The sequence below is a fragment of the Micromys minutus genome (assembly GCF_963924665.1).
Source record: "Micromys minutus genome assembly, chromosome: 23".
NCBI lineage: Eukaryota > Metazoa > Chordata > Mammalia > Rodentia > Muridae > Micromys > Micromys minutus.
In genome coordinates, this window is record NC_137958.1 from 41,364,243 (window position 1) to 41,379,894 (window position 15,652).

Genomic DNA, 15,652 nt, shown 5'->3' on the forward strand with positions numbered 1-15,652 from the left:
TGATTTATTTGAATGAAATAATAAACTATGTATGAATATGCATTATATGTTCTATGAACATTAGAGATTTTTGTAAAATAAATAATAAAAATGAGAGTGAAATGCATACATACTTATGCATTCAGTCTTTGGTATGAAGTTTCTTGACAATATTTGAAACCCCAAGGTTTGTACATATAACATGTGTTTAAAGGATTTTTTTAAACACAGAGTTATAACCATCAGCCCTTATGGGGCAGATAACCCTATTTCAGACACTATGTGAAAGTTTAAACATTTCTAAAAGTCTGGTCTGTGTCTAAAAACTGATGTCTCTGCCTCAGTTTGACACCCAGAGCATAGTGGGAATGAGCAAGTGTTAGTCCAGGGTATCTGCCAGTAGCTACCATCAATTGATGGAATAAAAACGTACCACACAGTTTCATCAGAAGCCTTTTACAAAACCTTCTTCTATAGCCTTTTTTTAGCCCTCAAAAATGGCAGTGTCCTAAAGTTTCTTCTAGGGTGCTTGTTTCTCAAATCACAATAAGATGATAAACATTGAACGTTTCTCCTAGCATATTCACCCTGACTAGGAGTAGAGCAAGGGGCCTGTGATTCCCTCCTCACTGGTTCACCCTGTCTTACACACCTGCACGCTCGTAATACTAGCAAGCCTTTAAAACAAGGTACTGATCAAAGCCATTTGAAAGCTAAAAGTCTAACTGTAGATTATGTTGTTTGGCTGCTGTAGGTAAAGGGTGCTTTTTGAGAGGAAATTTTGCCTTTAATGACTTACCCTTGAAAAACTTCTGGTCATCAAAATCTAAAATCTGTGGGAAGTCTCTTTACAAAGAAGAGAGGGGAACGGAAAAGTTAACGGTCACTGTGATCGCACAGGAGATAGCTTTATCTCCTATGAATGGAACTCTTTCATTCAAGAGTTTCATCTTTGAGAGATGAAAGTCTTCTGAAGAAGAAGGACCCATATATAAGCTTTTCTATATACATGAGACAAGGTTTTTAAATAAACCATGAACTTTTGTCTACAGATTTGATATGCAAAATTTATCAAATCATTGACAGTAGATAGTATTCTATAATTATTACATGGAATGAGTAGACATGCACAGTTCCTAATTTCAAGGAGTTCATAACATAAAAGGAAGATAGAATGCTGTTTTTCTAAGCAAGATAAATAGGGGAAACCAGAGAGCTTGTCAGCGCAAGAATAGAAAAACGCCTTTATAGCTTCCATGACACTAACTAGAAGGTTCCAATGTGCCTTCCTGAACAGGAAGAGCTCAGAGATCCAATGTTGTGAGCCAAAATTATTTTCCATAATTTTTTCTCTTGACTCTCAGGCAAAGCTAATACAGTAATTGACTAAGTCAAAACACCCTGCTGGAGAAATGGCTCAGCAATTAAGAGCATCAAGTCCTTCTCAGCAGAAGAAATAAATATAGAATGGTTATGAAATACCTTTAAGAGGATTCTCTATCTGGTTTTTTTGGTACTTAAACTTTTATTTGTTTGTTTGTTTGTTTGTTTGTTTATGTATTTATGTATTTATTTATTATAATTTTATTGGATATTTTCTTTATTTACATTTCAAATGGTATCCCCTTTTCCATTTTCCCATCTGGAATTCCCCATACCATCTCCCCTCCCCCTGCCTCTATGAGGGTGTTCCCCTACCCACCCACTCCCTCCCATCTCCCTGCCCTAGCATTCCTCTACTCTGGGGTATTGAGCCTTCACAGAGCCAAAAACCTCTCATAAATACCTGATAATGCTGTCCTCTGCTACATGTGTTACTGGAATCATGGGTCCCTCCATGTATACTCTGGTTAGTGGTTTAGTCTCTGGGAGCTCTGGGGGGGGTGTGGTTGGTTGATATTATTGTTCTTCCTATGGGGTTAAGTGTCAGGAAAATACAAATTAAAACTACTTTGAGATTTTTATCTTACACTAGTCATAAATGCTAAGATTACAAAAACAAAAGCAGCAAATGTTGGTAAGGATGTGAGACTTGGGGATCCCTTTTTCAGTGTTGGTGGGAGCCAAAACTGGTGCAGCCACTATGTAAATCATTGCGGCAGTTCCTCCAAAAGCTGGAAATAGATCTACCATGTGACCCTGCTATACCACTGCTGGGCATATGCCCACAGGCCTATTTTGTGCTACAGAGACACATGCTCATCCATGTTCATTGCTGCTCTGTTCTCAGTAGAGAGGGACATGGTAACGGCTGCGATGTCCATCAACACGGATAACGAACACGTGAAACCGATGCCCAGTGAAATTTTATTCAGCTTGGATTTTCTGCTCAAGGTGTAGAAAGAGAAAGCATTGCGCTACTCGAGGTCACCCAGACCCAGAAAGAGAAAGCTCCCATGTCCAGTCAGAGGTGAATTTTAGCATCGAATATTTAGCTTTTTGCATTCAAATTAGGCTACCTATAGAGTCCAGGAAACTAGAAAAGGGCCATAGGTGGGGAGGAGGAAGGAAGCTCTCAAAGGAAGGGAGATAGTCAAACACAGGTAAAATGAAGGCAGATGAGACTAGCGGAGAGAGCAGTGGTGATTTAGGAAAGAGAGGAGGGGAGGGGAGAAGGGGGGTAGGGAAGGCTAACCAACAATAATGGTGTTTGGAAAATCCATAGTAAGGACTGCTATTTGATGATGTATGTGTGTGTGTGTGTGTGTGTGTGTGTGTGTGTGTGTGCATGTGTGTGTGTGCATGTGTGTGTGTATGTGTGTGTGTTTGTGCATGTGTGTGTGTGTTTGTGCGTGTGTGTGTTTGTGTGTGCATGTGTGTGTGTGTGTGTGTGTGTGTGTGTGTGTGTGTAGATGTGTAGAACTAAATTGGAGTTATCCTGCATGTGGATGATGCTCCTCCAAGAATCCATAGGACTCCAAATACAAACCCCAGTGTTAGGTGTGGAGACCTTCCCTCTAGTTCTTGCTCTGCTATGTCACAGAGACGCTCCCCACCCAAATAATGCAGCACCCCCATACTGACTGACTTTCATATTACCAGAAGGTGTTGTGTAGGCTTCTGGGAGAGAAAAATCCACAACATCGTTGCCCAGCTGGGAACCCTGTGGTTTTATGACCAGGACAAACAAATGATGTAGTGCCCGCATGTGCGATAGTGGCATGAACATTTCGAGTAGTCAAATATTGTTTTCGTTACACTTAAGGGTCACCTCGCTGGGAGAGATACATACATGGTACTGTAAATTTTACCAAGAGCCCATAGCTAGGGAGGGTCCCAGTGAGAACAGCCCCTACTGCCATTGTTCTGCTAAATATACATGTATTCAACCATCCTCTGAACTCCACTCTCATGGCTTAGTACAGCTCTCAGAACGTTCCAGAGAGGTTTCTTTGTACATTATAGTGTGGCTAACATAGAATTTCATAACTAGTCCAGGGCATTAAATAAGAGTTTGTGGGGTGCTTACCCACAAAATGAGGTATCCATAGCATGCCGTACCTTCTCCTCTAAGGCCCGAGGGCCTCTGTTCTCATAACGTAGTACAGGGAAGACAGTAAGAACCACAGGTCATAGAGGACACAAATGAAGCTGAGTCTGGACATGCCAGCGCCACTGTGCTCATGACCTCACAGCAGCTGTCCCTTGTTGCCTTCACAAGACCTGTACAAAATCAACCAGCCCGTCAGCACAGATGGAAGGGCTCGCAAGCCCTCACCCCCAGCCAAGGAACTGCTGAAAGCTGATGACTGCTAGGGTTGGAGCGGTTTCTCCATGAGGGTGGTCCATGCTCCAGTGATTTCCCCATACTCATTCGTGTATGCTCAGCACAGATGAGACTAGCTGGTTTGTTGTTTTAAAAGAAGAAGACATTAGACTGGAAGGGAGTGATTTGGTAGGAGGAGATGGGGAGTACTTGGAGATGAATATGATCAAACTTTACACACACACACACACACACACACACAATCAAAAATATGCCTTTTACTTGGATCAAGAGATTCTGAAGGACTGGCACAAAGAGAGTACTTTCTTCAGGACTTAGTAATTTAGTGAACAGGTATCAAGCAAATAGCACACTTGAAAAAAGTTTAATAAAGGGATTATATTGCCTTCTAACTGCTGTGAAATCAAGTACAGGTGACTTCATAGCCTCCCATCATTTGCTCTCAGTTTGTCATTCTGTAACATGGACATATGTCGGGATGTCACTGGGTCCTCTGTTCAGGTTAGCACAAGGCTGAATTCAGATGTTGACCAGAGCGATTCATCTGAAGTGCTCTGAGTTCCCTGCAATCCCTGCAAGTCCTCCCTCAAGTACCCAGGAACCAGATATAGATAAACATACAGCTTAAAATAGTTCAAACATTCAAAAGAAGATAATGAATCTTTGACTTTTGACCTAGAATTCCACTACTACCCAAACCCTTAATCAAATATTCAGGACAAAATAAAAAACATTTTAGGCTGGGCAGTGGTAGTTTATTCCTTTCATCTCAGCACTCATGAGGCAGAGGCAGGTGGATCTTTGAATCTGTGGGCAGCCTGGTCTACAGAGCAAGTTTCAAGACAGCTAGGGCCACACAGAGAAAGTCCATCTCAAAAAAAAAAAAAAAAAAAAAAAAAAAAAAAAAAAAAAAAAAAAAAAAAAGAAAGAAAGAAAGAAAGCCATTTTTTTAGATTTAAAGGATATCAAAAATTATGCCCTCTCTTAAAAAATAAGTAAAGTAATTGATTAATTTAAAAAGTATCATACCACAAGAAATAGAATAAATTAAGAATAAAGTCTAAGGCCCTGGAAAACACATAAAATGCCAATTGTCTCACTTCTTTTGTTAAAATGTTATTTTTTTTACCTATTTATTTGTTTGTTTACTTTATATGTACATATGCACATATACATGGACCGTGTGCATGCAGGTGCCCACAAAACCCAGAGAGGACCATGGATTCCCCTGGAACAGGAGTTATAGGAGGTTGGGAGCTATGAGACATAGATGCTGGACACCAAATCCTACTTCTTTGCAGGGTCAAGTGTTCTTAACTGAGTCTTCTCTCCAACCCCCAATCATCCTACTACATATCTCCTGACTCTCACATCTCTCTCAATCCCAGACACAAAGTTCTCCTTATTCTTCAAGACCTTCCTAGTTCCTATTCCACCTAATTTCAGATTTTGTATGCTGTCTCTCCCCATCACGGCTAAGTACATGGAGATTTTGTATGCTGTCTCTCCCCATCACGGCTAAGTACATGGAGATTTTGTATGCTGTCTCTCCACATCACGGCTAAGTGCATGGATTTCCTATGTCAACAGTCTTGAGCTTTAAGACCACTCTGAGCCCACAATCCACTCCGAAAAGTTCTGCAGGTGAACCTCTATTAGAATTACTTTAGCCTAGACGTTTGAGATTCCTACCACGTGAGTGTGCAATTATAAATGGAGACCCCTCTACACAAATTAAGCTCTCCTTCAACAATGGACACCTTGCTATGTTTTTTTTAGAATTTTGCAAAAAGAAATTAAGCATCCTTCCTAGTTCAGACTTTATTTTGTTACTGTTATCATGTGAAAGGAATCACAGAATCCTAAGAGACAAACAGGCAGATGTGAAGTCCCATCTGCCTGAGAAGCTAAAAGCCCTAACAGTAGCCAACTTGATCTCAGAGTAGCCAGAGCTTTTCTTCCCACACTTCTTGGCCATGGGCCAAGAGAACAATCAATAAATGCTTCCAAAGGGATCGGTATGTGAATACTGGAGGGACATCAGGAATAGCTCTTTTGCTTAGGACCATGAAATGTGTCTTCCGAACTGTCCACATACCTCACTTTGACAAGTTTAATGGACTCACCCAATCTCAGTTTCTCGCCTCTTAGGGAGCATGAAGCTTGAGCTACTTTTCACCTCACCAACAAACCATATCTAGCATTCATGCTATCTTAACAAAGACAAATTTATCACAAGAATTTTACACACAGTTTATGTCTTTCCCTTTGTGTAATGTGTACATGTCCTTTAGAAAGGAGATACCTATCTCAGTGTGACTTCCTTAAGAATAATAGACACTGTCACAGTTTGTTAATCTCATTTGTCTCCCAGGAGAAGGAGAACATTATTAATTACCCACTTAGGTCAGGGGGTCATCAGGCCCATAAAGGCCATTTACCTAAGACTCTCTCAGGACACAAACTAGTGGAAGCTGGACAGACCTATGTACCCTGTATAAGCTGGCTTTGTTCTCAGAACATGATCTCAAACTCTTATATGTCTACAGAATATGTGTACGGGACATAACCCAATTTCCAGAATTGTGAGTGAACTTCAAAATTTTATACATACAAAAAGATGAAGGATTTTAAGAAATCTTATGGACAATGTTATTTCTGGTTCCTTCCTAACCAAGCAAATATAGAGCTGGGTTAGCCTGTATTTGCAGTAAGGCATATACACTGGATATACAACATACCTAAAAAATATAGGATCTTTTTTCTCTTAAACCCCACTGACAGCTTTTCTTATTTTCCTTTGCCTTAGCACTCTCTGATTCATAAAGTAGGAGTTATAAAACATCACACAAATTAATATATCATTGGGTTGTGCACACCAAAAAAAAAGCTAATTGTAATACAGTGTGAGATATGCTAAATTAGGAGCATGAAATGCCAATAAAAAATAGACTAAGCCACCTGTCAGCCTGCCCAGAGCGAGGACCACTCAAAGAAGCCTTCTAGTATTAGGTCTGGGCTTTGAAGGACGAGTTTGTAATTACTGTGTGAACATAATAAGAAAAATCATTTCCAGAGATGGCAACAAGAAAGACAGATGCCACTGTGTTATGGCTCGGACAGTCTCTCTTCTTGAAGAAAGAGATCCCAAGCTTTCCTCTGAAGGCTGTGCAAGGAAGGCAAGAAGTAGAAGGGTGTACAAGACTCAAGTGCAACTGTCACTTCCCAGTTCTCACAGGTTGGTGACATTTTGTTGCCAGCCCTGACTATAAGCATCACCCTTTCCCTGTGGAAGAAGCAGATCAAGTTGGAGACATTGGTTTTCCAACATTGTAACAGATGCCTAGGAGCAGTCAACTAACAAAGGAAAAGGTTTGTTTTGGTTCATGGTTTTTGATGTTTCAGTCCAAGTTGCATTGGCCTTACTGTTTGGGGCTAGCACATTACAGTAGGGCCTGTGTAGCAGAGCAAAGTTGCTCAGTTGTTGTCTTGGCTAGGGTTTCTATTGCTACGAAGAGATACCATGGTCCTGGCAAGTCTTGTAAAGGAAAACATTGGGGCCAGCTTAGAGTCTCAAGGTTTAGTCCAGTGTCATGGCGGGAAGCATGACGACATGCAGGCAGACACAGTGCAGGAGGGGGAGAGGTCTACATCCCGATCCGCAGGCAGCAAGATGAGAGAATGACATTACGCCTGGCTTGAGTATCTAAAACCTCAAAGCCTGTCCTCAGAAACACACCTTCTCCCACAAGGCTACACCTCTTAATAGTGTCACTCCTTATGGACCTACGGGGGCCATTTCCATTCAAACAACCACAGATACTAAGAGAGAAAACAAAGATTCTTGGACACCACCATCTGTTTCAAGAGCATAGCCAGTGACCTATGTCCTTCACTCCATCTCTAAAGGTTTCCATCACCTGCCAATGGCATCACGACATGGGAACCAAACCTGTCCCACATGGCCTCTGTGCTTAGCCAAACCATTCTCAAAAGCAGCCTGCCTACTTATTCTAGTGTCTGGGTAGTATTCCCTGCCCACTATATGTTGATCCATGCACGAGAGACATCATCAAGAAGTTGAAACTTCCACCCACACTTAATGCTTCTATGTCCCCACAAGAAAAAAACAAAAGAAAACAAAACCTTTCTTCTCCCTGTCGACTGTCTGCTCTTTTGTTTTCCATTGCCCATCTCTTAAGCATCCAAAATTTATTGTATGACATGTTCTCTATGACCTTGAAAGCTCTAGAATACTGTATTATGCAATACTTATAGAAAATACAAAATGACGCCTTTCAGCAATTTAAGAACTTGATGTTGAATTTCCTTTACGTTTCCCGTGGAGCCTGACAGTTTCTCTCCCTTGAACACATTAAGATCACCATTTTACTGGCCGTCACAGTCAGAGACTTAGGGATCTGGTGTAAAATGTGGCAGTCTGTGAAGTTTTGGTTGGACCTCAACCCTTAAAACAAGGAAGCAAACCATAATGAGTGGTGCAGAGGATAGAACGTAGCTGGGGAAATGGTGCAGGGGATAAAGGAGCTTGCTGCCAAGTCCTGTTGATCTGAGTTCAATCCCCAAGAAATCGCATGCTAGAAGTGAGAGAACCAATTCTCCTCAGTCATTTTCTGACTTTGCACACATGTGCAATGGCACATGCATGTATGCATGTGTCCATGCAGGTTCATGCTAAGTAAATAAATAAATAAATAAATAAATAGGATCATTATAGCAATTGAATCTTATACAATTGTGGGAAACGCATGGGAGGTTTGGACCTTGCAAATGGGGAAGAGAACCAAAGAAGAGTCAGAAAGAACTCAGACTTCTCAGGGCCCACCCAGCCTTCCCTGCTGTACGATGGGGTCTCAGCTCTCTGGAAGGAGAGCAGCTCATCCTGTTCTCTGTGAGCTCTTAGCAAAGCATCTGACCTGGCACAGGGGCCCTTCACAGGCACATGGCTAATAAGAGAACAGAGCAAGGACGAACAGAAATCTGTTGACATCACTCTGTGTACCTCTTCCCACAAACAGGTGACAGGAACCGTCAGAAAACATGACAGTTGCTTCTCTTCTACCTCCCAGAATTGTGCACCTTCTCTTCTGATCAACTCCAGTCTGGAAGGACATGAAAATAGAGGGCCTGACAGCCATTGGTCTGAATAGAATGGAGTAGATTGCAGCTGCAGTGGTTGATGGGATGCTCAGTTCTCCAACAGTCTGCTGTACCAGTTCAAGCAAATGCTCCTCCTCAAACTGAGAGAGTCCCAAATGAATGTGTGCTTGCATTCGACTTAAAGACAAAAATTATAAAGCAATGAACACTTTACTCTCAAACTTTAAAATTATAATTGATGCTTCAAAATAATATCTACCTATAGTTTATAACATGATGTTTTGCCTGGGGGAAAGCCCATACACACATGGGACCTTTCAGCTCAGTCTCGCTCATAATTATATGGTTCTGTGCACTCCACATTGTAAGCATCTACCCAGTTTTTCCCAAATCCCAGGGTCTCAGCAATTACTACCTCAGAGTAAGTTTTCATCATTGCTCCTTTGCATAAAAAAAAAAAAAAAAAAAAAAAAAAAAAAAAAAAAAAAAAAAAAACTTGTCTCTAGGAACCTGCTTCAAACTCACCATGTTCCAAATGGTCCATCAAAACGAAATGTTTCAGTGAAAGGTAGCATTCCACCATCAGACACCCGAATACCGCTGGAGAAGGGCTTGCGGCATGTCCCCTGTCACCCAAACTCCAAAAGTGCTTCAGTTCCTTTCTTTGTTACAAAGCAGGATGGTATTTGCATATAACCTAGCTAGGTAATCTATACTTTAATTCATCTCAGGTTGTCTGCAATACCTAATATAACGTAAATGTCATGTAAATGGTTGGTAGACAGACTATATAAGTAAAAATGCAAAAGTCTGTGTATCTACCCCATTCGTTAAGATTTAATTCCCCCACTTACTGGCAAAATCTTGTTCATTCACTCTAATAGGGACCTGAGTAGTCTTCCTTACAGTATCTATCTTCTAGAGTACATGGCCGCAAAAATTCTCCTAAAAGTGAGGCGTGCTTGCCAAGTATGTCATGTATATTGATTTACATGTCTGTCTTCATGCCAGCCTGTTAGGTTCCCAATGTTAAGTACCGCAACCGATTCATCTCTGTAGCCTCAGGCACTAACAAATTTCCCTGGCAATGGACGGGGCTCAATAATCATTTGGATAAAAACCTACTTGACGTATTTCAAGATTTGATATGTTTAAATATTTTACTCCATATCTTCAGCTGCTTCAATGCAAGCTGTGATTCTCATAAAATTCAGGATTATGCTATAAAAATTGATTGATTAGGGAAGTATAATAAAAGCAAATGAATAAATATTGAAAGTCAATATAAAACACATTATTTCATTGATTAGATTAATAAGATGATTTCTAAGTACCAATTTATCTGGTGCTATTTAAACTTTGGGTATGTCATCAAAGCACAGAACAATATGGCTCTCAGGACAAACATGACTGCTGCTATACCTGATGACCAGAGTCCAATCTCCAGGACACACAGTGGCTAGAAGGCGAGGACTTCTGAAAGTTGTGTTCTGACCCTTACACTCAGGAGTATTTACAGAAAGTTTTGAGACTGTGTGAAAACAATCAACTGTGTTTTTCTTAACTTTAGATTGACAAATGCATGTGTCGTCAGTAGCAGCGATGAGCTGACAGCCCTGGATGATAACAGCTCTCGCGTGGGGAGCTCAGACCAAAGCAGATGGACCCGAAGGCTTTAACAAGATGTCTTTGCTAATTCAGGTTATACACTCCTTGAAAGTTCCTCCAGCATAAGTTTAAAAGTTTGCAGATGATTTTGATCAGATCTGACAGCTTTGTCTAGAGGTTAGTTTCCAAGTGCCTCTCCTGTGCAGATTGGTTGGGTTTTGCTGGATTTTGCTGGGAAGGCCAGGATGTTTACAATAGGCCAGTGAAAGAAACATACTGTGTTTGCCAGCTTTCGGCTCCTGGCCCTTGCTTGTGTGGTTATTTATTTAATTCAGCATTGGCAACCTGAGGTTAAGTCAGAGGTACAGCCATTTCTCTTGTGTGCTTGAGTGTATATTAGTAGTAATTATGTTTAGACTCTAAGGTTGTTAAACAAAAGGCCAATCTTTTGCCAATGTAAAAGTGTTGGAAAGTCTTCTTAATACAACTATGTTTATTATATTTCAGAACGTATCAATCATGTGTATTAGTTTCACTAGTCCTAACCAAAGCCTTCAAGCACTCTGTCATTTTTCAATTCTGAAAGACTTACATGATTCTCCTTAAACTGTTCAATTTCATAGCCATTTTTGACTTGCTTAGTTTACTTCTGGACTCATCAAATATGCTATCCCTAAGCTGGTTCCTTAATTATTTATATTGGAAGGAGAAAGGGATTTTATCATATTTGGAAGGGCAGTGGTTAATAAGAACCACACGCTGAAGTACTTTCTTTCTCAAAGAAACCTCATTCTCCTCAGTAGAAGTCCTACATGAATCGCCCTATTGACTTTACATGAAGTGGTTTCTAGATCTTCTTGGTAACACAATGAGTATTTGGGCACTTAAATCCCCAAGGATCAGCTACTTCAGCACTAAGCACAGTCTTAAAGCCTGATGAATATGATTTTAAAAATACTACGTTTCAACCAAAATTATATAGAAACCGCAGGAAGCATGCTAAGACACAGACACAGTTTTTTTTAAAAGACTAGCCATAAATAAATGTTGACTTACAAATGAAATTGTGTGTATGTCTGTGTATGTATGTATGTATGTATATGTATGTGTATGTATGTATGCGTGTGTATATGTGTTTATGTATATGTGTATATGTGTATATGTGTATGTGAATGTGTGTATATGTGTATGTGTGTATGTATATATGTATATGTATGTGTATGTGTGTATATGTGTGTATGTGTGTATGTATATGTGTGTGTATGTGTGTACACAGTGTGTGTAGACAGCAGAGGTTAATTCTAGACTTCTTCCTCAATTGTTTTCTGAGGCACAGAGTTCCATCGGATTTCAGGCTCACTAATTTCATTGGGTTAAGTGCCCAGAAAGTCAGGGACCTAATTCTCTTCACCTTTTAGGTAGGACTGTAAGTGTATGCTGCCACCACCCAGCCTTCTACTCATGTGGTCTAGCCTCAGGTTCTCAAAAGTCACGTAGGAAGCACTTTATTAGCTCTCTGGGTCCCGAATTTATTTTACTGACTTCCTTATTTCCTAAAATAGACTAAACCCTTTATACTGAGCTCTTAAAAGACCATTCCTTTTTGAGAAATGTATTTGCATAAAATGTATCTTAATGTCCACCCCTATTCCTGGCCTCCAATTCCTCCCAACTCCCTCCCCACACACATACACATCATGTCTCAATGTAATGTTCTTTTCATCAAGTAGCTTGTATGGGTGTGAGGAATGTTGACTAGCTTGATCTTGCACAGGTCCTCTGCAAGCAACCTCAGTCACTATGAGTTTGGGAGTACAACAGCTGAGTCACATCCAAAATACAGTTTTGTAGCAGTCCTCAAGCTTTTGGCTCTTACAATCTTTCTGCATAGGTCTTCCATGATCTTTCCTGAGTCCTGGGGAGTGGAGGATGTGAGATAGGAAATCTGTGGCTGAACATTCCTCATTTATTCTCTGTACCTGGCCAGTTGTGAGTCTCTGTTTTACCACATCCTCCGATGGGGTCTAAGAGCTGTGACACTCTATGGGTACAAAACTTGATTATCATTTGGAAGGCAGTTTGGTACTGTGTTTATTAAGTGAGTAGTAGTAGTAGTAGTAGGTTCTCCTAGAGACTATGAGCTCCCAGCTGCACGTTCTTGGTCACATTTGTAGTGCCAGGCATGAGTGCTGAGCTTTATATCAACAGATGGGAGCCATGGGCTAAATAGGAAATGACCATTCGCTAGTGCTTCTTTGGATAAAAATGAAGACATTTTTTTCTAAAATAAACTTTCACCAATTTGCCACAGAGTTAGAAAGAAAGGAAGGAAGAAAAGAAGGAAGGAAGGAAAGAAGAAAGAGAAAGAAAGAAAGAAAGAAAGAAAGAAAGAAAGAAAGAAAGAAAGAAAGAAAACAAAAGGAAAAGGAGTGGCTATGGTTTCAGGGAGGGAGATATTGACAGGAGAAAGGATTCTGGGATCCACTTTCCAGTACTTTTTCCAAGTCTTGCCATCCATTTCTGGTCTTCTAGAGGACAGAACTTCCAAAGGCTCCATTAGGGTCTCTACTCTGCAGCTGGTGCTTCCTTTCCTCTCTAATATCCCTTGTGTACCTGTAGTGGTTCAGCTGTAGTTTGTCCCTAAGAGCCATAAACTCTAAACATGCTCTCAGTCACCATCCCTGACCTCAAGCTGTATTACAGAGCAATAGTGAAAAAAACTGTATGGTATTTGTACAGAGATGGGAAGAATCAATGGAATAGAATTGAAGACCCAGAAATAAACCCACATACCTATGGTCACTTGATCTTTGACAAAGAAGCTAAAACTATCCAGTGGAGAAAAGATAGCATTTTCAACAAATGGTGCTGGTTCAACTGGCAGTCAGCATGTAGAAGAATGCAAATATCTATTCTTATTGTCCTGTACAAAGCTCAAGTCCAAAAGGATCAAGGACCTCCACATAAAACCAGATACACTCAAACTAATAGAAGACAAAGTGGAGAAGAGCCTTGAACACATGGGCACTGAAGGAAATTATCCTGAACAGAACACCAATGGCTTTTGCTCTAAGATCAAGAATTAACAAATGGTACCTCATAAAATTGCAACGCTTCTGTAAGGCAAAGAACACTGTCAACAGGACAAAATGGCACGCAACATATTGGGAAGATTTTTGCCAATCCCACATCCGATAGAGGTCTAATATCCAATATATACAAAAAAAAAAAAAAAAAAAAAAAAAAAACCTCAAGAAGTTAGACTCCAAAGAATCAAGTAACCCTATTAAAAATGGGGTATAGAGCTAAACAAAAAAAGAATTCTCAATTGAAGATGAGAATGGCTGAGAAGCACCTAAAAAAATGTTCAATATCCTTAGTCATCAGGGAAATGCAAATCAAAACAACCCTGAGATTCCACCTCACACCAGTCAGAATGGCTAAGATCAAAATTTAGGTGACAGCATATGCTGGCAAAGATGTGGAGAAAGAGGAACACTCCTCCACTGTTGGTGGGATTGCAAGCTGGTACAGCTGCTCTGGAAAACAGTCTGGAGGCTCCTCAGAAAAATGGACATAGTACTACCTGAAGACGCAGCTATTTCACTCCTGGGCATATACCCAAAAGATGCTCCAACATATAACAAGGACACATGCACCACAATGGTCATAGCAGCCTTATTTATAATAGACTGAAGCTGGAAAAAAACCCAGATGTTCTTCAACAAAGGAATGAGTACAAAAAATATGGTATATTTACACAATGGAGTACTACTCAGCTATTAAAAACAATGACTTCATGAAATTCTTAGGCAAATAAATGGAACTAGAAAATATTATCCTGAGTGAGGTAACCCACTCACAAAAAAACCCACATATGGTATGTATTCACAGATAAGTGGATATTAGCCCAAATACTTGGAATACCCAAGATACAATCCACAGGTCATGTGAAGCTCAAGAAGAAGAAAGAACAAAGTACAGATGCTTCAGTTCTTCTTAAAAGGGGAACAAAAATATTCACAGGAGGAAATACAGAGACAAAGTTTGGAGCAGAGACTGAAGCAAAGGCCATCCAGAGACTGCCCACATCTGGAGATCTAGCCTATATACAGCCACCAAATCCAGACAAATATTGCTGATATCAAGAAATACATGCTGACAGGAGCCTGATATAGCTGTCTCCTGAGAGGCTCTACCAGAGCCTGACAAATATAGAGGTGGATGCTCATAGTCACCTATTGGAATGAGAACTGGTACCCCAATGGAGAAGTTAGAGAAAGGATTGAAGGAGCTCAAGGGGTTTGCAACCCCATAAGAAGAACAATACCAACCAACCAGAGCTCCCAGGGACTAAACCACCATCCAAATAGTACACATGGACGGACCCATAGCTCCAGCTGCACATGTAACAGAGGATAGCCTAGTTGGGCATCAATGGGAGGAGAAGCTCTTGGTCCTGCCAAAGCTCGATGCCCCAGGTTAGATGACTGTCAGAGCAGGGAGGTGGGTGGGTGAACACCCTCATAGAATCAGGGAGAGGGGGATGGGATAGGAGATATGGAGGGGGATTCGGAAATGGGAATATTTGAAATGTAAATAAATATATTCAATAAAAAGAAAGAAAGGAAGGAAGGAAGGAAGAAAAGAAAAGAGAAGAAGAAATTAAAGGGGTTCAGGTACAAGGCCTGTGATTGGACAAGAGAAAACAAGGCTAGGTGGAAAAAGTTTTGGAAAGGGCAGAGAAGCAAAAGAGGAGGGAGAGAAGAAAGATGGAGGATGAAGTTGATCTGCCTCCACATGGCTCTGCATAGCCACAGGTAGCTAAGAATGTCTTATAAGGGATGGATAATTATAGGAAAATTTGTGTTTTCTAGGTGGGCAGATATATCATATCAACTGGCTCTGAGTTTATTGTGTGGACGTTTTGTGGATTATAAAATTTACTGAGATAATTACTAATATTAAATTGTAAGTTTCAGGAGTTTTGAATTTGCTGGTATGGTTGGAATGTGGGCAAAGTTCACAGCTGGCCCTATGCCGAGGAAGAGCAGCAATGGGCTAGCAAAGGAGGCGGTTGCTGGGACCAGAGAGCTGGGTCTGAGACCAAAGAGCCAGGAGGACAGCCTCAGCTGAAATGAATAAACCATGTTAGTTCCATATGGCCTGCGGGTGCCAAAGCTAACGGAAATGGTATATGGAGCGGTTCACCATTTT